Source organism: Lycium ferocissimum, unplaced genomic scaffold, assembly GCF_029784015.1.
Source record: "Lycium ferocissimum isolate CSIRO_LF1 unplaced genomic scaffold, AGI_CSIRO_Lferr_CH_V1 ctg7012, whole genome shotgun sequence".
Taxonomy (NCBI): Eukaryota; Viridiplantae; Streptophyta; class Magnoliopsida; order Solanales; family Solanaceae; genus Lycium; species Lycium ferocissimum.
Window position 1 is genome coordinate 16886 of NW_026726599.1, and position 8789 is coordinate 25674.

Here is an 8789-nt window from a genome sequence, read left to right on the forward strand (position 1 = left end):
CTTTGCCCGTCATTTCTCTTAGAAGCTTCACTCACCCTTATTTCTCACTCTCTCCTCTTTTTCTCAAGACATTCAAATCTCTTCTCTTCCTATATATACTCACTTTCTTCCTTTCCCCGATGTTATTGCATTAAGACTTTTTAACTTTAACCTGCAGTAAGAATAACATTAACTTACCCATGGTGACGAAAACACCTTGGTCGCCGTTACTTATAAATACTTGGTTGTCGGTCCATTTGATTTCCGTTCGCCGCTATTAGGTAATAATCTATAGCAAATGCACATACATAGGAAATTTCAATAAAGTCTCATATACCCAAATTGCCCATCTGCCTCTTAGTCGATCGGTCTCTACTCCGATCCGGGTGATCTATAAGGTGAAGCGTGCTCCTCATCATGAACTACCCAAAGTCGGTTCGTCGCTCTTCATCATTTCGCTCATCCGAGTTCGAGTTCTTAACGAGATAACCGGCAACTCCCGGCTTCCATCCGACTATGGTGACGGACAGACTGTTAGGGGCCGGAGTAATCCATAACACATACATCAAGTGGTAGCCTCCATCGGCGGTCTAATGTACGTTCCCCAGCATTCGCTCATCTAGCTTTCATCATCTCGGCACGGCTCGGGACTCTCCTCCTCTGGGTGTCCCGAGGTACGTCCAACGTAGTGCTCGACGGTATCTCGGCCATAACCGGTGTCCTCGGGGGTCCTCATCCCCGGATGTCAAAAACTCCGGGAGAACCGTCGGGGTCCTCCGAGTGGATCGGGCCTCAATAGAATAACCGAGGCTCCTCCCTCGGTCCCGGGAGCCCGGGGCCCCGAATCTACTCCGTGGCCTTCTTAGCACCCCCCACTATCAAAACTCGATCTCTTCATCTCTCGCTACCGCACCTACCTATTAGAAAAGAGGTCGTAAGCCGATATTTCCGTACTCGTCTCTATCGCACGATCTAAGACAAGGAAAGATAATATCCTAAATGTCCCGTAGCTTCCTCCGTTTATAGATGTGGTGCACAACACACCGATAAACAAGACTTACTAGACACGGCCCGTAGACACCCGAGGATGAACCGCTTCCGATACCACTTTTGTCACAATCCAACCCTATTGCCATGACTAGTGCCTAAGCAGACACTACGAACCCGTTAGATATAGTCCATCGAAACTAAGGACAATGGGAACTTGTAAAGGCAGCCATTAACTCGTAACGCCATATATCATAATAAACCCGTTCCCCGATGAGTCACAAATAACCAAAAGATAATACAATACGCAAGCCGACAAGGCGCCACTATATACGTGAATATCCAAAAACAAACCATATCGACACTCAACAAAACCTATATACAACCCACACATGTCTACAAACACTCCTCTAAGAATATAAGAGTGAAATATGACGGGACGGCCCCGCCGCACCCCCTAGGTATGCATAAGTCTACATCAAAAGACCAGACCAAAATAATCTAGGCTTCGTGAACAATGGAGCCTCCAAACAAATTGTCGAGCAGAAGTTCTAAGTCGGAGGATCACTAAATCGAGTGTCCAGACTGGGCGGCATGAAACGCATTTCCCCCGAAGAAAGGGGCCGACGAGATACGTACCGAGTATATAAAGTATGAAATACACAATAAGATCATGATTGAATAAAAGATTACGGTGAGGCAAGTATGATAACCAAAGATACCAATGCACCCGTGCCTTACGAAATGAGAATCATGCATAGCTATATCATATACCATACCCAAACCCTTAATGGGACTCGGTGAATAAAGTCGTATACATGTATACCATACCCGGCCCCGCTCGCGGGACTCGGTGTCCATAATCATATCATCATCATTATATATATATATATATATATATATATACGTATCTCCGCCCTCTAGCCGAGGGACTCGGTGAACAATGCAAAGAAACCGTGCACAAAAACATACCCCGCCCGAGACTTATGGAAAGATATATTAACTAAGATGCACGAGTGAGTAATAATGAGCAACCATATATATGCAAACTAAATCACCATCTCGAGACTCAATAGAATAATTAGAATGAACTAACACTTCGAGAATCAAAGACAACCTATGTCAAGTACCTCGAATGTCACTATGAATTATATCAAATAGAACTTCAAGAATCATAGACACGTGTTGACATAATGAAATAGCTTCGGAAATCAAGAACATTAGCCATCCTAGTGTCTCTAAGAATAGTGAGCTTCTTTGGAGTTTATACATTCGTCTGCCTGCTTGTCTCACACGTATCGTGCCAAAAAAAAGAAGAAGGGATAGTTTACATACCTTTGATGCTTAATCCGTGACTCAATATGTATACGCCGCCCGAAGTACCTCAACCTATATTAAGACGTCAAGACTATGGTTAAGCTACTAAAGGCTTAAAATGTATTTCAAGTTAGTAACTCATTTCTAGAAAATCGGGGGCGGTATTTTCCCTATATCGCTCACTCCCCTCACATCCAAGCTAACTATACAACAACCAGAATAACATCAACAACAACACGTCCAAGTTACCACATCAAGAACTAGTCAAAACAAGATCCCAGAACACCTCAAAACAGCCCGCACCGCACACATAACACTCCAAATCAGTCCACACGTTGCATATTTAACAATAATTACATAACGGCCACGACATACTCAAGTTATTCCTAATGATCTATAGCCACAACACATCATCAAAAATGACCTTACAATAACATGCCCCAAACAGACCATCACTACAATAACACAATATATAATCATAACCACACTTAGTCTTTCAACTCAACAAGAATAGCCCCTAATTACAATATAACAATAACAACAACAACCTCAAATAGCAACACATCACGTGAGAATTTCCCCCAAAAATCTCATCAAAACAGCCCACAACCTCATGAACATCTAATCCAATTCATATCTCAACAATTCCATATAAACAACTACAACTTTTATGATTCCTTCACTTTTAACACACAATCAATGACAATAATAACAACAACACCAATAAAACTTAATCCACCATTATTAAATTAAAACAACTCCAATACGGCCAAACAGAACCTTAACGTTAGCATACACAATTCCTTGCATCCAATTCCACTTAATACAGTTAATTCTCTCAACTACAACACTTGACTTTAATTCCAATTACACCATGTAGTGGTGGGGAACTTACCTTGATTAGCTTATTCACCCTTGACTCAGCTTGCATCAATCATGAATGTTCCTCCAACTCAAGAGAATAGGAAGTTGTCGCTCACTTTAGGGGACGTTTTTAGAACACTAAGAAAAAAAAATTACAACTTTTCCTTTACCACTGCTTTCAATTGGATTGAGAAGATGAAATGAAGTGCCCATGGTCTTTAGTGGTCCTTTATATATATATTGAGCCTACCCACTTTGAACATGAAATTTGAAGTCCCACTACTAATTACCATCACTATATAGTAGTGGGGCCCACTTAGTGGTCTAATTAGCTTAATTAATCATTAATCTCCACTTAATAATCTAATCATGGTTAATTAATCCCTAATCTTCACTAATGTTTCTACACTAATTGTAATCAATTTTCAAACCATGCACTATTAGAATCGGATTAAAAAGTCCTTGTTCTCATATCTCAAAAATACTCGTCCTTGAACTTATGTCGATTAACTTACGAGAAATCCAACGTACAAAAATACGGGATATAACAATCAATTTGTTATCAATTGGCTTGCCATTATCCGTTATTATGTAACGAGGAATGTCGTAGACGTATTTATATTTACTTGGATAAAGTTCGCAACATTCTCCTTTTCACTTCTTTAAGAGCAACAAATTTTCCGCCCATTTTAAAAGTAATCGGGTTGCGCCTAAGATGTACAAGTGTCCACCTGTGAGGATTTGGCAATCTTTTGACTAACGACGTTCAACCCCCAAGCGTCATTAACGGCCAAGATGTGCAACCACAAGTAGTGGTAATGCTTCGGGAAGGTCGATGATGAAAATTGCATTTAAATTGACAAGCCTTGCATCTTCGAGCATAGTCCAAGCAATCTTTCACCATCGCCGTCAATAACATCCCATTTTTTTTACGTGGAAGGGAGCTTTTGGTCCGTACGATGTGATCCACATACTCCGAATGTGCTTCATAAAGCCAATCGCTTCATCCTCCCCAAACATCGTGAGTACTCCTCAAAAGATCTTCTATAAAGTATACTTGTAATAAAGGAATCGAGGTGCACGATGACGAATTTCGCTCTTTTCTTGTTGAGTCTTCCGGCGCATCCCATAACTCAAGTAGTCACCTACGGGTTGTCGCTGCCTTTTCTTCGCAGCCTTCTTGGGTCACTACGAGATGCTCAAGCTCATTTTCTGAACCTTCATCCCTCATTTCGCTTGGCTGAGTACTACCCATTTTCGGCGATAGTCACTTGTGTTTGACCGTGAGTAAGCGATGAAGTTTAGGATGCCTATAGCATCGCTTTCTTATTTTCCCTCCTAGAACGTGTCAAGAGTCACATCACCAAGCCATCCGATAAACTTCTCGAGCATAACCATGACAGAGTAATTTTAAGCTTCTGACTTTCATAGCTTCCCAAGAGTTGATTGATCACCAACCGAGAGTCACCAAAGACTTGAATCGCAATCGGCTTCATGTCGACAGCCATTTCAAGCCCAAGTATTAGTGCTTGATATTCAACGACATTATTGGAGCAACGTTGTGTCAAATTAAAAGAGTATGGTAGAACTTCTCCTTCCAAAGTAACAAACACCAGCACCAGCACTGGTATCCATCACGTGCCAAGACCATCAAAGTACATTTTCCACTGAGGTTGAATTTCAACGACCATTGCATCTTCATCGAAGTTCATCGCTTAGCTCCAGCTATCCATGGTGTATAAGAAGTCCGTAAGTCCGTCGACGCTCGTCCTTTTATAGCTCTTTTGAAGGATATATGTAATCTCAAATTGTTGAAACCGGAGGAGTACCTTTGCTAGTCGATCACCGAGGACCGGTTTTTGACATCACAAACTTGATGGGATTTTCTCTCGGAAATAAGGTTAACACCGTGAGCTTGAAAGTAGTGCTTCACTTTTGAATCGAGAAGACTAACAAACACAACTTTTCGCTTGGCGGTAATCACCATTTGGTGTCATCATTCTGCTCAAGTAAGAAAGAGAATTTTCTTTCCCTTCGCCATTTTCTTGGGCTAACAATGCTCCGACCGACCTTTCCCGTGTCGAAACGCATAGTATCAATGGTTTTCTGTGCACGGGGCTACCAATCCTGAGGCTTCATTAAATATGCGACTTGATATTCTCAAAGGCATTAGTACATGCTTCGTCCACTTGAAAGGGGCGCCCTTCTTCACGAGACGACCGAATGGTTGGCACCTTTCCAAATAAATTCGAAAATGAATTTCCTAATGTATGTTAGCTTCCCTTTGCGTACATTTTTTAGCCCGCGAATATTTTTGCCTTGAGAATCTTCAAAATCGTATTAACTTTGGCTCGATCAATTTCTTTATTCCTCGATGTCAAACAATGAAACCAAGAAATTTTCCGTACAACTCTAAAGGCACATTTTAATGGATTAATTGCTGATATCTCCTCGAACACGATTTCAAAATTGGGCCAGAACAAGCTGTCGCTTCCTCTTTCGATTTTACCACCAAATCGTCTACATAGCATTCGATATTTTTGTGGAGCAAATCATCAAAGATATTCTGCATAGCCCTTTGGTATGTGGCACCAGTATTTTTCAAACCGAAAGGTATCACTTTGTAACAATAAATACCCTTGGGTGTACGAAATGCAAAGAAGCTCTTCATCTTTTCGGGCACCACGCGATTTGGTTATAAATGGATGAACCATCCATGAAAGACATTGTACAGCAACCGTGTGGCATCAATCATCAACTCGGGATGGGAAGCGGAAATCATCTTTTAGTAGCATGCATTGTTAAGATCCCTAAAGTCAACATAAACTCGAATTTGGCCAGTCTTCTTCTTCATAGGAATGATACTCGAAATCCATGTAGGGTATTTAAATTCACGAATAAAGCCAGCTTCAATGAGTTTGTTGACTTCATTTTCGATCGAAGGAACCAAATCTGGCCCGAAACGCCTTTGGGCTCGTTTAACAGACGGCACCATTCTTGACCGCCGATGATGGATCGCTTTGGGATCTAATCCAGGTATCTCTTTATAACTCCAAATAAAAACATCCCTATATTCTTTGAGTATTCCCATGTGGCGTCTTTTCATACGTTAGAAAAGCACTTAGGTAGGTGGGCCTTGGGTCTTCATCGCACCAAGATTAACTTCTTTCAAGGAGTCTACCGTGGTTTTCACCCCTTCTTCAAGTTCTGGAGGAGCATCTCTAGCATCTTCATGCTCTTGAGGATCACCATCATTGAAAGATATGTGGTAACACGATGAGATGTCCTCCCATTTCCTGGCAACCTCCATCTGAAATGAGGTATTTTGAGCACTCTGTGCAGTAATATGATATGAAGAACCTACACTTTCCTCATCTTCGTCACGCTCCTTGGTATACACCACAGTGTGAGACTTTGCTTTTAGTACCTCCCCACATAAAATCACAAGGTTTGTTTGTCGCCTCATTCTAGAAGGATAGCTTTGTATATCCTTCTGGGTTCTATGCAAAGCGAGCATTTTCACGCTCTGATAATTTCTATGGAACTTGTTCTTCTTCTTCTTCTTCTTCTTCTTCTTCTTCTTCTTCTTCTTCTTCTTCTTCTTCTTCTTCTTCTTCTTCTTCTTCTTCTTCTTCTTCTTCTTCTTCTTCTTCTTCAACGGCCCCAATCTTTTAAACACGAAGCTTTCGTGGTCGACTTTCCAAGACAATCAAACACCGAAGGCCTTTTGTTGGAAGCAAGGAGACTCATCTTCCACAAAGTGATGTAGTTGGTACTTACCCTTCTTATGGATATGCGAACTGGCGGAGGTTGTTTGTATACCAAGCCTTCACGTGATTGCATCATGGTAGCTCCTGATGGAAGTTTGCCTAACTTTGATGGCTCGTTGGGGTTGTACCCAGCCTTGACAAATAACTTGTAAGCATTTGGATCAAAGCCTTCATTTGTACGTTTTGTAGGGAGTGCCATATTTTGCGGCGGATTTTGAGCCACGAAGTCTCCAAGTAGCTTTGAGGACAAATTTATCGCGTCAATTCGTCTGATAGGAAGAGTTAGCCCCCCTAACACACTTTCTTGAGTTTCAGATGGTCCTTTCTCATGCTCTTCAATGCTGCGTATCTAGACCGGATCGAGAGAACCAAAGGTGATAGAGACTTGATTCGAACTCTCCTTCTCATCGTCAAGCAGAATCTTATTTTCATTAGCCAACTGCATGACTTTGTCCTTGAAGACAAAGCACTTCTCAAGAGGTTGACCCACAAGTCGATGATACTTGCTATAGCTCGGGTCGTTTGTTCTTCCAGCTTCATTGGGCCGCTTCATCTCTGGTAACTCAATGAGTTTCGACTCGAAGTAGTCATCAAAAAAATTTCGGGGATATCGAGAATCTAGGAAGGAGTATTCTTTTTCTTGCATCTCCGTCAAGGTTAACTTTCGGCTTTTGTTGTCTTGGAAGAAAGTTGCTTTCATACTCTGCTTCTTGCTCACCTTCGTAGTAAACTTTACAGGCGAGACATTGACGTTCATGGATTCTTTGTTGGGAACGAACTTGCTCCATTTCTTGGGTTCCTGCTTGTCCTTTCTTTTGCGAGGGTCATAGACGTGTGCATTACTTCATTCCCAGTAGAAGACATGCTCAACTCCATGTCATAAGCACGAGTAGCTAGTTTTTCAAAAGACCTTGGCTTAATTCCTTGCAAGATGTAGTGAAGCCCCCAATGCATTCCGTGGATACACATCTCTATCGCAGAAGCTTTCGCTGAGTCTATCTTTGTAGTTTAGACTTGCATTTCTCCATCTATTGATGAAATCAATAACTGGTTCTCCCTTCCTCTGGCGAGTGCTTGTAAGTTCGACCATGCTCGCGTACGCCTTGTGCTATAAAAGCGATTGAGGAACTCACCGCTCTAGTTGCTCCCAACTATCGATAGGATTAGCTCTCAAGATCGGTGTACCGGTCAAAGGCGGTCTCCTTGAGGGAGCGGACGAACCGCGCTTGACAAGATGGTCTCCACGTGTCCGGCGTTATTACATGTTTCAACAAAGTGTGCAACATGTTGCTTTGGATTTCCCTTGCCTTCAAATTGTTGAAATTTGGGAGGTTGATAACCGGCGGGCATCTTGAAGCTATCAATTCTTGTAGTGTACGACTTTCCGTAAGTAAAAGAAGACTTAGCAGCAACTTCGTACTTATCCTTGATAGTCCCTTCGATGAACTCCTTTAGTCGGTCTAGCGGAATCATCCCTTCGTAAGAAAGCTGGAATTTCCTTGGTAGGCGGTACTTGTTTTGCATGAGGTTCGATCTCGTGCTTCCGGACCCTTCCTGTGTGCGTGGGCGGATTCTCCTTCCATTAATGCATCCATCTTATCCATCAACTTCTCAATCCGAGCGTCTTGATTTTGCAGTGCTTGGCTAAGCCATCAATCACCTTTTGCCAAGTTTTCTAGTGTCTCCTCCATCGATGAAGCGTTAGTTACCATTGCTTTGCGTGATTATTGGGGATGTTAGAGAATAGCATGGATTATCGCATAAGTTGATCTTTGACCGGCCTACTTCATGCGATTGTGAGTGGAGAGGATCTGTCACTCAAGTATCATCATCTTCCTTCATGGCAGATTTCTTGGATCCCAGAGATCAAGT